We start from the raw sequence: 18,556 nt of genomic DNA, 5'->3' as shown, positions 1-18,556 counted from the left end.
GTACTTTTTCAACGTTTTGCTGAGGCGTTTTTGAGGTTGCCTCCTGGTGTGGCAGAATGTCACCTCATCCAAGCTTCAAGCCGCGCTGCACCTGTCACCGGCCGATGTCGGTGACTGACCCACACCTTGTTTGTCTGTGGTACCTCAAGAGCAACCATGACCTGAAGTCGTGCTCAGACTGCTGTGCAATGAATCCCAAGGCTTTAAGGGATAGCTCCCTCAAGCAGATTGCGGCCTGTTGTGGGACTTCACTTCAGTTGAGGTCCCGGAATTAGTCCTGGAACCAGAGGTAATCTTCCCATTCAAAATGTATGGGACATTTGGGTAAGTCCTGGCACAAGAAGTTGTCAAACTGTGCTTCGACTTCTCTACTACCGCCGGTCGACGAGACCCGGGATCATCTGAATTCTAGGCCTCGGACCAAGATATGGACTTGGTATGAGGAACTGAGTGAAGCTAGTGGCCTGGATATGTCCCCATATACTGGTATGCTTTCTCCCCCTACCATGGCTACGAGGACGGAGAGTCCTTTGCTGTTGTGATGCGGAGGGCTGCAGAGTTCCGCAACCTTCAGTTGCTTCAGTGGTGGTCAAGGCCAGTGTCTTGACAGAGGTGCTTCAGCTGGGCGTTTACCCATCTGAACTGCTCCTCCCATTTAATGAGGCTCTTACAGATGTGCTATTTGGGTACGTGGTCCAAATCAACACAGAGGTTCCTATGAAGAGGATAATGCCCGTCTTCACAGCTCCGCCACAGTGAACCCTAGTTTTCTCACTCAACACCCCACCCCTGAGAGTTTGGTGGTGCAGGCTTCCACCGCCTATGTCATCCCTGGTGCATTCCCTACTGCTTCCCTTGAAGGGGAATCCAAGAGGCTGGAGACACTTGGGAAGATGATGTTTTTTTTCGCCAACCTAGCATTGCTGTCTGTGAACTTTGCATGACTTTTGGGTCGGCACTCCCATGCTCTCGGAGACACGGTTGCACAAGTGCTGTCTGCAGTCCCAGAGAGGCCCAGGCAGTGCTCTCCCAAGCTGTAGCAGAAGGGAGAGATGCAGCAAAGTTCACAATTCGCTGTGAACACGACAGACTCGCTAGACAGCATCGACAGTGGCCCTTAAACGCCACACCTAGCTACGGACTACTGGCTTTTCGGGGGAGTGTCACGTCATCTTTGATAGACATGCCCTTCAATGGCTCCCGTCTCTTCGGAGACAAAGCGGTTGTGGTGCGCAAGAGATTTAAGGACAGTCGGGCTACGGCTCGATCTTTGGGCTTATCTTCAGCCCTGCCAACCCCAGTCCACTTTTCGTCCCTTTTTGTGGCCACGCATGCTCCCCTGCGAGGCTGAGGGCGTGGTATCCACAAACCTCGTGGATCGGGCAACCAGAAGTCTGGTCAGTTGTCCTCCCCACAGCCCCTACAGCTGCTGCCTCTAAAACCTCCTAATCTGCCCTTACATCAGCACGTGCATCCATGACATCGGACAGGTGGGTTTTGCAGATAGTCCAAAGGGTCTACTCCCTCCCCTTAGTGGCTACCTTTTCCCCCATGCCACCATCTCAAGACAGGCTGACACATCATCTTTCCTTTCTCTGCAAGGAAGTTGCTGCACTCTTGCCTGAGGGAGCCATAGAGAGGGTCCCGACACCAGAAGTAGGTTGTGGTTGTTATTCCCACTACTTTTTGATGCTTTAGAAGGAAGGAGGCCTTCGTCCTATCCCTGACCTGCAGCCCCTCAACTACTTCCTCAGGAAGGAGAAATTCAAGATGCTCACATTGGCTCTGGTTCTGTCTGCCCTAGACCCAAGAGACTGGATGGTAGCGAAGTAAAAAATGGGTGGTGCACCACTTAGGTTGTAGACATATTATTTGTATAGAGAAATCCCAAATAATTAGACAGGTGATAATACACGGTTTCTGTTCTTTTTTCTTCCAAAAGTTCTTTTTATTTGATCAAAAATGCTTTGATGAGAACAAGCAGCCAACGCGTTTCGCCCTATACAATTGGGCTTCTTCAGGGCTGAAAAGTTGTTCACAAGATATGTATAGACGCAAACCAGTTCTCAGAATACTGAAAAAGTGAATATATTAGTTTATGGGTAGTTGAAGTATAACTGGCCGGTCAGCAGCACACCGAAAGAGCAGAGAGACGGGCCCGGCCGTATTGCCACCCGTCGCGTAGAGAGAAATGAATAGAGCGTGTCACACTGTGCACCACCCATTTTTTTCTTCTTTAACAATTGGGGTGTGTTTTGCACCCCTGTGGTTCCTTGGTGCAGCAGGAACTTTGGTGGAGGTGCACACTATATTCTCTCTTTCAACACTGTTGGCGTTCAGTGTGATTACTTGGAAACTATTAGGGATTGATGCGTCTCCCTATGAGCTTGCTGCACTCTGTTTAATTTACACGACTGGATGGTAGCATTGGACTTGCAGGACTCATATTTTCACATCCCTGTCCTGCCTGCCCACAGGCATTACCTGCGGTTCTTGGTCGGCCAAAAGCATTTCCAATTTGTGGTGCTCTTCTTTGGCCTGACCAGTGCCCCTCGGGTGCTCACCAAGGTGATGGCAGTGGTTGCAGCTCGATGACTGGCTGTTAAAGGTGGGTTCACTCCAGGTTGTCGTGCCCCACCTCCAGACTACAGCAGATTTCATGAACTCACTAGAGTTCACTATAAATGTACCGAAGTCACCTGACTCCCTCTGAGACGCTCACTTTCGTTGGAGCTGTTCTGGATACAGTGCAGTTTTTGGCTTATCTTCCTGAGCAGTGAGTCCAGGATATTCAAGCTATAATACCCATGTTTCCGCTTCTATCCTGGGTTTCGGTGAGCCACACTCTGAGGCTGCTGGAGCTCATGGCCTGCTGTAGCCTGCTGGTAACAATTGCACACTGGCAAATGTGTGCTTTATAGTGGGACCTGAAGTCCCAACAAGCACAGCATTGGGGGAATCTCTCCGACATGATCCAGATCTCGGAGGTAACTGCAGAATATCTGCCGTGGTGGCTAACGAGCCACGAATAGGTCAGTGTCAGATCCCTCTCCCTTCCCCAACCAGATCTCACAATAGTGACAGATGCATCTCTCCTGGGAAGGTGTGGTCATCTGGGAGAGGTGGAGATCAGAGGAATCCAGACTCCCCATGAACTTGGTGAAGCTCCGAGCAATCTGACTGCCATCAAAAAGCCTTTCAAACCTCCATCAAGGGAAGGCTAGTCCAAGTGTTCATGGACAACATCACCACCGTGTGGTACTGCACCAAATGGGGCGGGTGGGGTCGTGGACCCTTTGTCAAGAGGCTCTACCTCCTTGGACATGGGTGGAACATTAGGGTGTATCCTTGGTGGTTCAACACCTGACAGGTTCTCTGAATATCAGGGTGGACAAACTGTCAATGATACCTAGCAGATCGCGAATTGCATCTCCATTCAGAGATGGTGCAAGGTCTCTTTCAGCAGTGGGAAGAGCCTTGGTTAGATCTGTTCGCTGCTGCCGAGAACATGCAATGTCACCAGTTTTGCTCACTGGAGTTTCCAACATAGCTTTCGCTCAGAGACTTTTTGTCTTGAGTGGCCCTATGGACCCCTGTACACCTTTCCACCCATACCACTCTTGCCCAGAGTTCTCAAGAAGATCAAGAACAACCAGGCCAAGTTATTCTTGTGGCTCCGGACTCAGCACGGAGAGTCTGGTATCCTGAGCTACTTAGCATAGCCATTGATCCTCTGATCAAGCCACCCCTTCGGGAGGATGCTGTGACCACTGCGTTAGCATGCGGAGTTCCAGTCCTGGATATCTGCTAGGCAGCAACGTGGGCCTCCCTGCTCATGTTTACCAAAAATTACTGCATGAACAGTTTGGCCCGTTGTGAAGGGCATTTTGCCTGTTCGGTCCTGCAGGACTAACTTGTTTGAGTTGGTCTGCAGACCCACCTCAGGGGATGATATTGTTTGGGTATCTGTTCTGAGGTAAGGAATCTGCAGCTAGAAATCTCTATCAGATGAACAAGTGACTTACCTTGATAGCACTGTATCTGGTAGAGACCTACATCTAGCTCCAGATTCCTTACCAGCCCACCCATCATTCGCATTCTGCGAACGGATTTCTAGGCATAGGATAGGGCTAGACACCTTTCAGGGCCCTAATTATCCACATCAGTGGTCAATGTTCTTCATGGCTCCTTGCTTCTGGCCTGGAAAGTCGTGAAAAGAAACTGGTGCCAATGATGCAAGCGGAGCCAAACAATGCCACCTACTGGCGCATAGGAGTACTACTCACAAGTCATCTGGATCCAGTTTGAGGCGTGGGATCATTCTAAGGTAAGGAATCTGCAGTTAAATATAGCCCCTACCAGATAAGACGTTACTGAAGGTAAGTTACTTGTTCTTTAAGGAGTACTACAGAGAAGGGCTTTGGCTCTGCCCACATGTTGGAGAGGAGTAAGTGTTTTATTTGATAGAAGTTTGGTGCTTCTACTGATACAGTGCTTACCTTCCCAGAGCTGTAATCATTTGTTTATCAAGTTGCCAGATTTATTTATTTTTTATGTTTAACACTTGCCACTGCAGTGACAGGTCTCGGAGATTTAGGTAAGTGTAATGTTTGTTATTCTGTAGCAGTAACCAAGAAGGGGAGGAAGGATGTCCGGAGGAATAAGTTGCTATATTCCAATCCCAGCTATCTCCCCCTTCCCGTTCCATCATCAACTTCAGAGATACCTTTGCATGGTACGACTCGAGAGAATTTATTTTATTTTCTAATTCTTAGTTTTAACATTTGTGCTTAAGTGACTTTGTTAATCCTTTCTGCTCTCAAATGTTAATTACATTTATTTAATTTTCTAGAAATTACACTCCTAATATATTTAATTTACTTCACATCCTAAAATAAACTGTTAGTGCTCCTTAACACTTACCATTACCTGAACCCTACAAACTCTTTGCTACACCTTAACAGGGAAGGAGCCCTAAAATCCCCCTACTCTACCTTAATGCTACCCTTCCTGAACCCTCAAAACTTCTTCATGCCACTTAACACTACCCTTCTCAGAACCCTAAAAATTCATTAATACTGCACTTCTTGGAACTATAAAAACCTGTTCTATCCTTTAATATACCCATGCCTGAAACCTTAAAAACCCTTACTACCTTTCTGTGAAACCTAGAACCTCCATACTACCTCTAAACTCCTTTCCTGAACCAGTATACTTCATTATTCCTTCAAACAATCGATTTGTATAGAGCATCTAATCACCCGAGAGGGTATCCAGGCACTTGAAGGGTGTGAAACACTCAGTCAACAAGCCAGGCCGTGAGCACTTTTTGGGATTCTGGTAGAGATGGAGAGATACAGAGCTGCAGGGGGGAGGCTCTTCCATGTTTTTGGTGTGAGGTAGGAGAAGGCGCATCCTCCGCTCATGTTTGTTGATGCAGGAGTGTGGGTGATCGAGAGGGAGGCGGAGCTTAGTTGTCTTTGTTGTTGGTGGAAGTTCAGGTGGTGGGTGATGTAGGCCGATCCTAGGATGTGAAGGGCCTTGTATGCATGGGCCAGTAGCCTGAATTGGCATCTCTACTGTACTGGGAGCCAGTGGAGTTCCTTGAGGTGAAGGGAGATGCAGGTTCATCGTCAGGTCAAGGATGATTCCTGCTGCGGCGTTCAGAATTGAATGCAGTCTCTGGTGGACGTGTGTAGTGATCCCGGAGTAGAGAGCATCGCTGTAGTTGTCTGCTAGTGATGGCGGCTTGTGTGACTGTGGGTCTAGCGTTGATGGGGAGCCACTTGAAGATCTTTCATAGCATGCGTGGATTGAAGAAGCAGGTGGAGGAGACTGCATTGATCTGGGACTTCATGGTCAGCTTGCTGCTGAGGATGATGCCGAGGTTTCTGGCGTGGTGATACAGGGCTGGTGCCGGTCCTCGTTCCGGGGGCCACCAGGAAATGTTCCAGGGGATGGAGTTGTTGCAGAATATTAGTACTTCTGTTTTATTCAGCTTCAGGCAGTTGTCCTTCATTCAGTTGATGACACTTGTCATGCACCTGGGGAATCTGGTTCTGGTGGTGGTGGAATCCTTGGAGAGAGAGAGAGACAGAGAGAGAGGACAAGTTGTGTTGTCTGCATATGATATGATATGATGTTGAGCCCGTGGGATCTGGCATAGTTGGCAAAGTGTATCAGGTAGGTGTTGAAATGGGTGGGACTGAGTCCTAGGGGACACTGTAGATTATTTCCCTGAGTTCAGAGGTTGGTGGACTTTCTGATTTCCTCCAGTTTGGAATGAGGTGATTCATCTGTCTGTGGCTGCGTTCCGTACGGACTCCTTAATGCTAATGATCCTTGAGATCTAAAAACCCCTTACTATTTCTTAACACTACCCTTCCCAGAATTCTAAAAACTCCCTGCTGCCCCTCAACGTTACCCTTCCCTGAAACCTAAATACCCATTACTATCTCTTAATGCCACCCGTCCCTGCACCCTAAAAAAAAACCTCTAGAGTGTTCCTTAATGTTACCCTTTCTTGCACCCTAAGAGCCCCTTATTATCCCATAAGGGTACCCATACCTGAATCCTAAAACCCTTACTGCGCCTTAACACTACCCATTGCTAAACAAAAAAACCTTAATAACCCTTACAGCTACCCTTCCGTCAACCCTGTAGACTCCTTACTACTGCTTAATGCTACTCACCTGAACCTAACTACTCCACGCTTCCCTTAAGCCCTTGTTTCCATTTAACGCTACTCTTTACTGAACCAAAAAAAATTACTACCCTTAATGCTACCATCCCTGAACCCATTAAACTCTTACTACTCCTTAACGCTACCCTTTCCTGAAACCAAACGACCTGTACTATTCGTTCATGCTACCTAGCTATAAACCTTAAACACCTTGCTACTCCTTATGGCTACACTTGCCTGAACCAGACCACCTTACTCTTCCTGAATGCTATCCGTCCTTGATCCCTAAAAAGTCTTTACTATTCATTAATGCTACTCTTCCCTTAACCTTAAAAATGCATTAATATTACCCTTCCCTGAACTCTACAAATACCCTACTAACCCTCAATCCTACCCATCTTGAACCCTGAAAATCTTAACTACTCCTTGACTCTACCTTCCTTGAACCCTAAAAACACTACACCTTAATGATATGCACCCTAGAACCATTTAAAAAAAAACTTACTATCCCTTAACACTACCCTTCCCTGAACCTAAAATACTCTAATATCCTTAATGCCCTTGCTACATCTTATAGCTACCATTCCCTGAACCAGAAAACCTTACTTCCCCTTAATGCTATCCATCCTTGAACCCTAAAATCTTTACTATCTATGGACACTGCCCTTCCTTGAATCCTAAAAACCCATTAATGCTACCCTTGACTGAACTCGAGTAATCCTTTACTATCCCTTAATACTACCCATTTTGAACCCTGAAAACCCAACTACCTTTTAACGCTACCTTCCTTAAACCGTAAAAACTCTTATGACCCTTATTACTATGCATCCCTGAACCCTTCACTATCTTACTGCTACTCTTTCAAGCAACCTAAAAGCCCTACTACCCCTTAAGAATACTCATCCCACAGCACTATACTCTTACTGTCCCTTGCCATAATTCTATGAACCCTCAAACCCTTTGGTGCCCCTTAATGATACCCATTCCCCAATAAATCCCTACAGCTACCTATCTCTGAACCTGAAAAACCCCTTACAGCTACCATTTCATTAGCAGTACAAACTTACTCTCCCTTATCGCTACCCTTCCCTGAATCGTAAGTATTTACTACCCCTTAACTCTACCCTTTCCTGAAACCCTTTAAAATCCTTACTACCGCTTAATGCTCCCCTTCCTTAAACTCTTGCTACCCTGAACCCCACTCTTCAACACTACCTTTCCCTGAACACTGCAAACTGTTTGCTACCCATTTATACTGTTCATTCCTGGACCTTAAAACCCTTCTACTACCCATTAACACTACCCTTCTCTGATCCCTAAATACGCCTTGCTACCCTTTAATGCTATCCTTTCCTGAATAGTGCAAACTCCTTGCTACCCTATAATGCTACTGTTGCCGGGGCCCTAAAAGTTACTACACTTTGCAGCTACCCTTCCCTAAACCCTGCATATTAACTCTCTACACTTCCCTGAACTAAAAAATGCCTTAGTACACCTTAGCGTTACCCTTCCCGAACCCTAGAAACCCTACTATCTTTACATGCTAAACTGAAGAAACTGACTACCCCTTAACACTATTCATCACTTAACCCTAAAAGCTCCTTACTACCCTTCCCTGAACTTTAAAACCGCTCACTACCCCTTCAAGCTACCCTTCTGGAAACCCTAAAATCTACATACTTCCCCTTAACATTACCCTTCCCTGAATCGTAAAACACTTTAATCCCACTTAACTGACACCCTTTCCTGAACCCTAAAACCACTTTGCCTACATCAATGCTGGTCTTTCCTAAACTCTACGAACGATTACTACCCCTTAACAAAACCCTTCCCTGCATCCTGTGAGCCTAATCAGGGATGTGCTGAAGATTATCCGCTCAAGAATTAAGGAAGGTAAATTACTTTTTGTCCACCACCTGTGCCCATTACATTTTTTATTTTTTTTAACATGTGCCGCAAAAGGTATTTCTTTTTTTAAAGATTTGTCTAATTAAACTATATCCCTAATGCCATCCATGTTTGAAGCCTGCTGCTCCTGTAAGTGCCATGTCTGCTATGGTCCACCATCAGTGTCATGCCTGGTGCTTGGGGACTGACCACAGCTGGTCTCAAGTGTGGACACTTGCAGTAGACATTAAGTGCGTGCATGTAATTAGAGCCTAAAGATGGCTAACAACTGATGAGCGATATGCTGTGAAATGGAGATTAGATCATGATATGGTGTCCGACAACTAATGGAAGTAGGGAGGGGGTAATTAGTAAGACACTGTAAATTACCTCCCCCGTTTAGTGATCTGTCAGATGATTGACATGCGACATGGCATACGCAAGGGGTTCTACAGACTGAGAAGATGAGCTGCGAAGCCTCCCGTGATACTTCAGGTGTCAACCTTTTTGCAACCTCAATAATTTACTTTTTTGGGGGGAAGTAGTGTCCAAAGAACCATAGGTAGGTGGATTGTACAAACTATGTGAGGATGCTACTTGCTAGCTGGGGAGACATTAGAAAAAAGGCACATCCCACGGAACAGAGTGGCACACTGGCATATATCGGAAATGATTCAATAAAACAGGGCGGCCATATGGTCACCAGTGAACACTAAACACACTTAGGGATGTATCTTTAAGAAGGGAGTTTTTCCAGCTTCAGACTTTTGAATAGTCATGTGTGACAATCGCTTGTCCTCACAGATGGAGCTAATGCAAAAAAGAAAAAGAAAAAAAAAAAGCAAGCTTAACTGGAACACAAAGCAATGTAAAGATGAGGGCTTTGCACTGGGTCAGTGTGGGCTTATGCTCGACTTTTTGTCTTTTGCCCAAAAGGAAAAGTTTTAGGTTTATATAGAAATCGTTTTCAGACTTGACCACTAGAGGGCATAAACATGCACAGCAGATAATCTAGAAGCGCCTCAAGCTGCTAAACTAATGCAGGTTGAGGAACTTGTTTCATGAATTCGAGGTGTGTTATCAGCATATTCTGCAGTATGGCATGGGTCCAGTGCTACAATGGTTACTGCTTCCTTAGAGGTGCACTAAGTGTGGGGCTTTAAATAGCAGCAGGAAGCCAGAGGTGCCCTTGCTGTTGCTTTCTTCTTCCCAAAGCTACATGCAGGCAAGTGAAGTGAGGAAGTCCCAGATGGCCCTTGGACAGGAAGGATCACTGCACACTGAAAGACCAAATTAAATTTACTTCAAGTATTTCCTGGTCCTCAGACTTCCCTTGACAAAGTGGGACATTAACTCTGTATTACTTGAACTGCAGTTCTGCTAGTCGTGCTCATTGTTGGACCAGAGAATTTGATGATCCTGACTCATTAGAAAAACTGTTGAACTCTTTTTATGCTTCAGATATGGACATTGTCTGGTTAGGGTTGTCACAACTGATCTCACAACCGAACATTGAACAATCACCTTGGAGCGAGAGAGGGGCATCAGGAGCAGTGACTTGCATCTGGGGAGAGGGACAGAGATAAATCGCAGTCCAAGCCTAGAGATAAGCATGATCACCCGTAAAGATTCCTGAAGGAGACTGTTCGTGTACCTCTCACTCATTTCAGGTGACAGCAGTTGGGTCACTTGGTTGGTGGTACAATATGGGACCCCTGCAGCGTAGTGAAGGGGGGATCCCACTGGACTCCAGTTCTGGCAGCTTTTTCTTGGCTGGATCCCAGGGAAATATGCCGAGTTTGTTCTGATGTTATTTTCCATTACTGAGACACATTCAGCAGCGCCCACACACTGTCTACATTCCGTATTGAGTAGCAGACAGCGAGGGGAGCTTTCTTATTTTCACTTACTGCCAGGCGCAAGCAAAGGCCTAATTTAAAAGGTAATTGTGGTCATTATTCCACCAATTCGCAACTTTATTTGATTTTAATCTTGTCAGAGGTTGAGTCATGAGCATTAAAATTATTAGATTCTACCTCTAGATATTTTTAATTTTTTTTTTCCTATTTACCAATCCTTCACTTTATTCCTTTTCTCAACCGGCCAGAAACAAGTTTTCTAAAAAAGATCTCCGGCAAAGAGCCCCCCTGTGGGGCCCGTCAGGCATTGCAGTGCCGGCCTGACGAGGAGCTGGCCCTATGATGAAGCATGTCACCGGATGGTGAGTGAGGGCTTTTGCTTCGATAAAGTTCGCCTTTCAATGACTCGCTGAACTATTTCCTTGAAAGAAACCCTTTAGCGTTAGGTGGAACCGTGTGTAACCTTTTTTGATTCCTAATTTAAAAGGTCACAGCCTTTTTTTTTTTTCTTTTTCTCAAATCACCCTGGCTGGGATATATCTGGAGCTTAACACCTAAATGCCAATGTAATGGAAGGAAGCCAAGGCACACAGCTCATCACTTCACAAGTACTTAAGAGAAAGGAATGGTTTCTTACCTGTAACTCCAGTTGTCTCGTAGGGATATTTTTTTGATAGTCATAAGCGCTGAATAGCTCCCACTGCCTGCGGGGACCCCAGAGCACTGTTCTGAAAATGTCTTAAGTGTTGATGTTCGCCTTTCTTCAGGAAGGCCTGCAAAGTCACTTATTGTCAATATGCAGCCTAAAGGAGAGGCTACAAAGGCCAAAATTCTTCATCCTACTTGGTTGAAAAAGGGTACTGTAAAGTAGATATGCATTAAAATGCATAGATATTCTAAAGATTTCGCAGACAAAATCTTTCACAAACCTTTTTGCCATGTTATATAAGGATGAAGGAATGCATCGCAGTGTAGCCCATAGGTTGCCATTATACAGAATGAAAATGAAGCTGTGCCTTTAAGAGCAGATGGTCCTCCCATATCCCATCATGCTTAGCAAGAGGCAGTTACCTCAGTTCCTTTTGTAGGCTTTAGTAGCTGAGATGGAGGAGTCGGTGAATTTTCAATCATTATTAATATTATTGTGTCTATTCCACTGCGGAGGAGGGAGAGTCGCTTATGACTATCATGGAAATACCCCTACGAGAGAACTGGAGTTACAGTTAAGAAACTATTCCTTCTCTCGTATGGGATTTCCATGTATAGTCATAAGCGCTGAATAGAGTAGCAAGCCCATCCCCCTGATAGCAGTAGAGTAGACAGAACAATAGAGTGATATTTATTCATGCAAAGAGATTTCTAAGAGAAGTCTGTCCTACTTGAGCATCTGTCCTAGCATCAGAATCAAGACAGTAGTGCTTAGTAAAGTGTGGACAGACCTCCATGTAGCCGCTTTGCAAATATCTGCTAATGGAATGTTTCTTATTATTATTGCAGCTGTGGCTGCCTTGCCCCTAGTGGAATGTGCCTTAGGTCTGCATCAAGGGACTTATTGGCTAGCTGTTAACAGAGCAAAATACATGAAACAATCCATCTGGATAAGGATTGCTTGGAGGTGGCCAGGCCTGTTTGAACTGGGCCATAGTTAATGAACAGCTTTTGTGTCTTGCGAAAGGATTTAGTTTTGTCTAGATAAAATTTTAAAACCCTCTTCACATCCAGAGTGAAGCGTTCGCTCTAGGAATAAACGTTTTTGAAAGTTGGTAAAGAGATAGTCTGGTTTACATGAAAGTAACAAATAACTTAGGGTAGAAACTTTGGATGTGTTCTCATTACAACTTTGGAGGAATGGAAAACTGTATATGGTTCCTGAGCGGAAAGGGCCTGGATCTCACTAACCCTGCAAGCTGAAGTTATTGCTACAAGGAAGGCAGTTTTCCAAGTGAGATGTTGGAGCGATGCCTTGTGTATGGGCTCAAAGGGATGTTGCGTTAGACGTGAAAGAACTATATTAAGCTCCCATGGAGGAGAAGGATGCCTAGTAGGAGGAAAAATCTTCTTTAACCCCTCTAGGAAGTCTTTAATGACTGGAATTTTAAAGAAAGAGGTTTGTGAAGGACTTTTCCTGTATGCGGTCAGAGCTGCCAGGTGTACTTTGATGGATGAGAATTGTAAGCCAGCTTTTGCTTGCTGCAATAGATATGGAAGAATAACATGGAAAACCCCTACGAGAGAACTATAATTTGGAGGTAGGTTTTTAACTTGGTTGAACCCTCTAAGAGATGTGCATGCACGATTTATCTGTGTGTATGAGTAACTACAGTAATAATGATTTAAATAGCACCTAATCATTTATTTTGTATTTAAGCTTTTTCATAGTGCTAATTATCCTAGTGTACATTGCTTTACATCACACAGACACAAATCATAAAAATGTGCAAATTAATGTTCTTAAGACAATGAGGGTTATAATTTGTTAGAATAACAGATCGTCCACACTTTTAGATGTTATATGTTAAGAGTGAATGATGAGGAAAAAGAGTCAGGATGTTGGAGCCCCTTGTAGAGGGCACACAAGGGCTACTGGGCCCAACCATGGTGACTGATGCCTTTTACTCCTAGGGCCGTATTAAGCGCACACTGCATTTTCCTAGTTTGCCCCGGGTGCACCTTTTAAAAGGTGTTCCTGGCACAAACCAGGAAAATGCTTAGTTTTCAGATGAATGCGCTGCCCTGGGGGTAGTGCAATCATGTGAAAAACAGAGTGGCTGCTTTAAAGCCGCTCAGTGTTTCACAGAGCAGGCAGCACACCGCCTGCACTTTTAAGGGGTGAGTGACTGGACCTGCCTGCAAGGGGATGTCTTGGGGGCAGGACGGTGTCCATGGGACCCCCATTTACCCCCTTCAGAGGGCTGCTATCATGGGGTGCACTGACAGTTTGCCACCCGACAGCTTCTTTGCCTCTGCCCCTGTGAATGTAATACGGTGCAGACACAGAAGCAAAGGGAGTCCCTCATTTGCATGGGGCTACACCCCCATGCTAATGAGGGAACATCCTCTGGTTTTAGGTATTTCAGCATCTGCAGCCCCTTCTGTAATACCAAAGTGCCCAGGGCACTTCCATAATACGGTCCCTGATGTCCTGAGGCCTGACCTACTACTGCTGGTGTTCAAACTTGCGATACATGACTTGACACTGGTGATTAGCTTGGTTTATGCGCCTACTGGCAATAAAGGAGACTTCCTTTCTGGTATACTCAGGACCTTGCATTTCCTAGGGAAGACAAAAGTTGTGATGAGTGGCGACTGGAGCCTATTTCTTGACTGAGTGTGGGCTAAATCAGGTGAACCTGATATGACACACCTGGCAGAGACATTTCCTGCAGGCTGTTGTAGCTGCTAGAACCATGGAGACTACTTTACCCAATAGAAAGAGATTGTGCATTTACCTCTTTTGTATATGGTTAATGCTCCCTTATAGATTGTTTTAACATAATCCTGGACATCACTATTATCCCTCCTAGTGTATCCGATCATGAAATGGTTATAGTTTGATGCTGGCTCCTCCAACACGCACTTGACAAACAAATATATCCCGCTATGAGATGTGCTGGCAGATAAAGACAACTTAGATAAAAATAAGATGATGGCCGAATCAGCCCAGAAAGCATTGAAATGGTAATTGATGGAGGCAGCTAATGCCAAAGGGCAGGTAGGGTTTCCTAATACAACTGGAGCATGAAAATGCTAGACTAGCAACTCAGTGCAACACAGCGACTGTCCACTCTAAGATTGCTGATCAAGGTGAAATATGACCATAATAATTTATCTCTTAAGAAGAACTCACATTGACACTAATCAAACAGATACGTTATGGTTGGAGAAATGGGTGGATTCTAGTGATGCAATAGAAGCACACTACTCCAGCAATCAGTGGACATGTGCGCATACTGATTGACCCATTTGCGATCACAAATTTTGCCCCCTTCTACCCTCAGCTCTACCACTGGAGGCATTCTGACATAGCAGAGGAGAAGGCAATATTCCTCTCAGACCTTAACTTCTTGAGGCTAGCCACAAAACAGACGGGTAAAGAAAGATATCTGAGGAGGTCGATAACAGAGTTTATAAAGCACATGGTTACCCTAGAAACGGGTGTCCTGCTGCTAAGCCTTGTAGCAAAGAAGTCTGTAACGGAAGGTAGTAAAAAGGTGTTTTTTTTTTTAGTAATTTGAGCCACTTCGTTGGACTTTTTTTTACATTAAAGGTTCAGGAGTAGAATGTTCCAGGCCGTGGATGTCCCCGCTGCAAAGGACTGACCACGCAGTCTGGCTTTCCTGAACCTCGGAAAAGGGCCATAGTTCCAGGAAATGGAGCGCAAGAGGTACATCCAAAGAAAATAGAAATGACAAGAAGTTGCCTGCAAAAAGATGAGTCAGAACTTTGTGAGAGTGGCTTTCCATTTTGAAAATGCTCTGTTTGGAAATTGGTGCTGGGTCAAGTATACAATATGTGGGAAGACTTGATAACACCTAATATCAGGTAGGCTAAGGTGTTCTTCACTAACTGCAATGTAGTATTTTAGTGAGATACATGATCCACAAATAAAGCATTTCAATAGTCAAGCTAGACGTTAGCAAGGCCCCTGCCAACATTTTCTTAGGGGAACTGGGCAAGAAGGGCAGCATTTTTCTGATGATGCTCAACAAACGAAAGCAGTTAAAAGTCAAATTGCTAATGTGAGCATCCTAAGAGGGAGTTGCCAAAGTAAATCCTACGTTGCAAGTCTGCTAAGCCAGCATGGCAAGAAAGACGAGACATTCCAGCCACCACTCTGGGGTCAAGAAGAATGGATTTCCATAAATAAGTCCCTCCTTGACCACATTTATGATCAAGGAAATGTAATACAATGTCCCAAGGATACACCAGCACCCACTGGTGCCCGTCACAGGGTTTGGCCAGTGTGGCACTTTGGAAGGAGTTGGTTCCAGGTGGGTGGGAGCCAGTTGAGATGACCCTTGTCTCACTAGGGGACAGTGAGATGGTCCAGAGAAACCCTAGTGCCTGAGAACACTAAGAAGTGCAGGCAGTGGTCGACCATTAATGGACAGAGGTTGGAGGCTCTGAGAGACACAGGAGCCAGTGTGACCACAGTGAGGAGTCACCTGATGTATGAAGAGCTGATAGATCCCTGTGTACTTCACCAAGTAGTTGCAGTGGACAACTCAGAGTGCCTGTGCGGAGTGGCACAGGTTCCCTTTGAATAGGGGCGAGGACTCCGGTTCCTTGAAAGTAGCTGTGATTCCCCTTGGAAGGCGGTGAAACACAGGTCACACTTAGAAATGTTGGGTCTGCCTGGGTGGGTATGCGTATCTGCCTGGTCAATTGCAGTCTGCTAGGTTGGTCAGAAGCCTCTGGAGCCTGAAACAGTGGCCCACGGGTCTGCCAAAAGGAGAAAAGGCAAGGTGTGTGGGAAACCAGCCCCAGAAGTTCCCACAGTCCGGGAGGAGGATGAAACTGTTGGTGAACAGGTGGCTGAGCTGTCAGTGACAGCAGGAAGGGGGCCCACCAGGGAGGCATTCTGTGAGGCACAGAAAGTATGCCCTACTCTGGAGGGTCTGCAGCAGTATGCTGCAGACCAGGCGGCTGGCAAGGAGCCAGGATCACATCTGATTTACTGGGAGGATGGCCTCCTATATAGTGAGCCTAAGGTTGCTTACCCTGGGTCAGCCCGTGTATTGGTGGTACCCCAGTGCTTCAGAGCCTTCCTACTGGGTCTAACTCATGATGTGCCTTTAGTTGGACATTTGAAGCAAGACAACCTTTGAAAGGCTTGTCACCCACTTTTACTGGCCCCTGATGGGCAGACACTCAGATACACATTATAGGTCTTGCCGTGCTTGTCAGGCAAGTGGAACGAGTGGGGAGAAGTGCAAGGCTCCCCTTCAACCTTTCCCTGTGGTTAGTACCCCCTTTAAAAGGGTTGACATTGAGGGGCCTCTGGATCCTAAGACAGCCATGGGCAACAGGTTTACCCTGGTCTTGGTGGACCATGCCACCGGGTATCCAGAAGCCATTCTGCTGAGGTCAATCACCTCCCCTGTGGCGGGATGTGCTTTGATGGGGGGGTTATACCCACATGGGGTTCCCCAAGGAAGTGGTATCTAATAGGGGTACCAACTTCATATCTACCTACATGAAGTCTCTGTGGAAGGAGTGTGGGGTAACGCACAAGTTCACCAATCCTGCATTTAGACCCCAGTAGTCCATACAGAATCGGAGTTCTGGTGTGGCACAAGGAGCAACAGCCTTTGGGATGACAAGGCTGGCCCAAGGACTACTAGAAAACTTGATTACCCCTAGGGTTAACATCTTTGATGCTAGCCCTGACCTTATCAGTCACCCTGTAAACCTTCTGTTTAACAGGTGGACTGTCGGCAGTGTCCACATCATGTGTACACAAGTAAGGCACCCCTAAGGTAGGCCCTAGGTAGCCCCATGGGCAGGATGCAGTGTATGTTAGAGGTGGGACATGTACTGATGTGTGTTACATGTCCTAACAGTGAAATATTGCTCAATTCAGTATTTACTTTTGCGAGGCCTATATCTCTCATAGGTTAATATGGGGGCTGCCTTTAAATAACTTTAAAGTGCAGATTCCCTGTGGGAGCAGATAGAAATATGGAGTTCTGAACTCACAATTTAAAAATACATCTTTTAGTGTTTTTTTTTTTTAGATTTAGTTTGAAAATGCCACTTTTAGAAAGTAGGCATTCTCTTGCTTAAACCATTCTGTGTGGCTTTGATCCAGTGGGAAGTCACCAAGGCAGCTTTTGAACTGTTTCTGAAGCAAGACTATGTCCCCATTTTGTCTGAGAATAATCGGAGTATCAGCATTCAGTAAATAACGCTAGTCTGAAGGGACCAATAACATTCGCCAGGGAGAAAACTTGGAGATTAGATGTGTTTGGTCTTAAAACAAAAGAGCCTTGTAGAATTCCTAGAGTAATAGGTTTGAATGAAGACTGTAAATTGGCCAGGGACCCTGCCTACCTGTGGCTGGCTAATAGAAGACTATGCCTCTGACACCATTGTCTTCAAGTCAGGCTAGCCAGATGTCATGTGACATGGCGTGAAAAGCAGCAGACAAATCAAGCAAAAACAAAGCTGCAGTGTCTTCTGTATTTATAATCATCCGAATTTTGTTTAAGGCTTTCACAAGAACTACTTCAGTGGTGACATTTTTTTTGGAAGCTGGATTGCTAAGAGTGTAGAAGAGAGTGATCTAATAATTAAAAGGACAACCATCTGTCCAGTAACTTTAGCAGCCAAAGGGAATTTGCTTTAAAAAAAAAAAAAAAACACTTCAGTGCTGGTGTTTTATTTGGATGCAGGCTGGATTGCAAAGAATGTATGAAAGAGAGGTTCCAACTTAGAGGTCACAATATGGAGACATTCTGGAGTGCAGCATCAACTATCGCAGGCGAAATAAATTCTTCCCACGTGCATGTAAATCTCTATGTGGGTACACATAGAAAGCTACTGTCCACTCTCAGGGAGAGCTGAGCCCTTGGTACAGAAAGGAGAGCAACAAAGAACAAGTGATTTCTTCCCTCCAACCATCAATTCTTTAATGTATTTTTGGCAAAACGTTAACTAAATAATGGGTGTTCATTGTAGACTACATGCTGGACCACCCAAATTGCTAAATACAGGGTTCCTCATTGGCAGATGTAGGGTGCTGTCCCTTGGACTCTGTAAGCCATTTCCCTATCTGCAATCTAAATTCAGTCTATGCCCTGCACAGCTCTGAAGATATTGGTAACTGCCCCAGTGCATAAGTTATTAGGGTCACAACTCAGTCTGCCATTCTCATATTCCTAGACACCTTGGGATGCAGGGGTCATACAAGGTGGTAATGGTGAGACTCTGTTCATCATGGATCATTATTGCCAACATTCCACTGCTCAAGCACTAAGGAACTGATTGATGCACAGCTTATTAACTCAGTTTTCAGATGAGAAGCGGGAAGATCTACTCCTGAACCACGATAAGGGATTCTGGCAAGTCAGGCTAAAATTCAGATTCCTCACAGTTCCACACCACTAGAACTGGGCCCCATCCTGAT

Source organism: Pleurodeles waltl, chromosome 5 (genome assembly GCF_031143425.1).
Source record: "Pleurodeles waltl isolate 20211129_DDA chromosome 5, aPleWal1.hap1.20221129, whole genome shotgun sequence".
NCBI lineage: Eukaryota > Metazoa > Chordata > Amphibia > Caudata > Salamandridae > Pleurodeles > Pleurodeles waltl.
Note: the sequence above shows the minus strand (reverse complement) of the source record.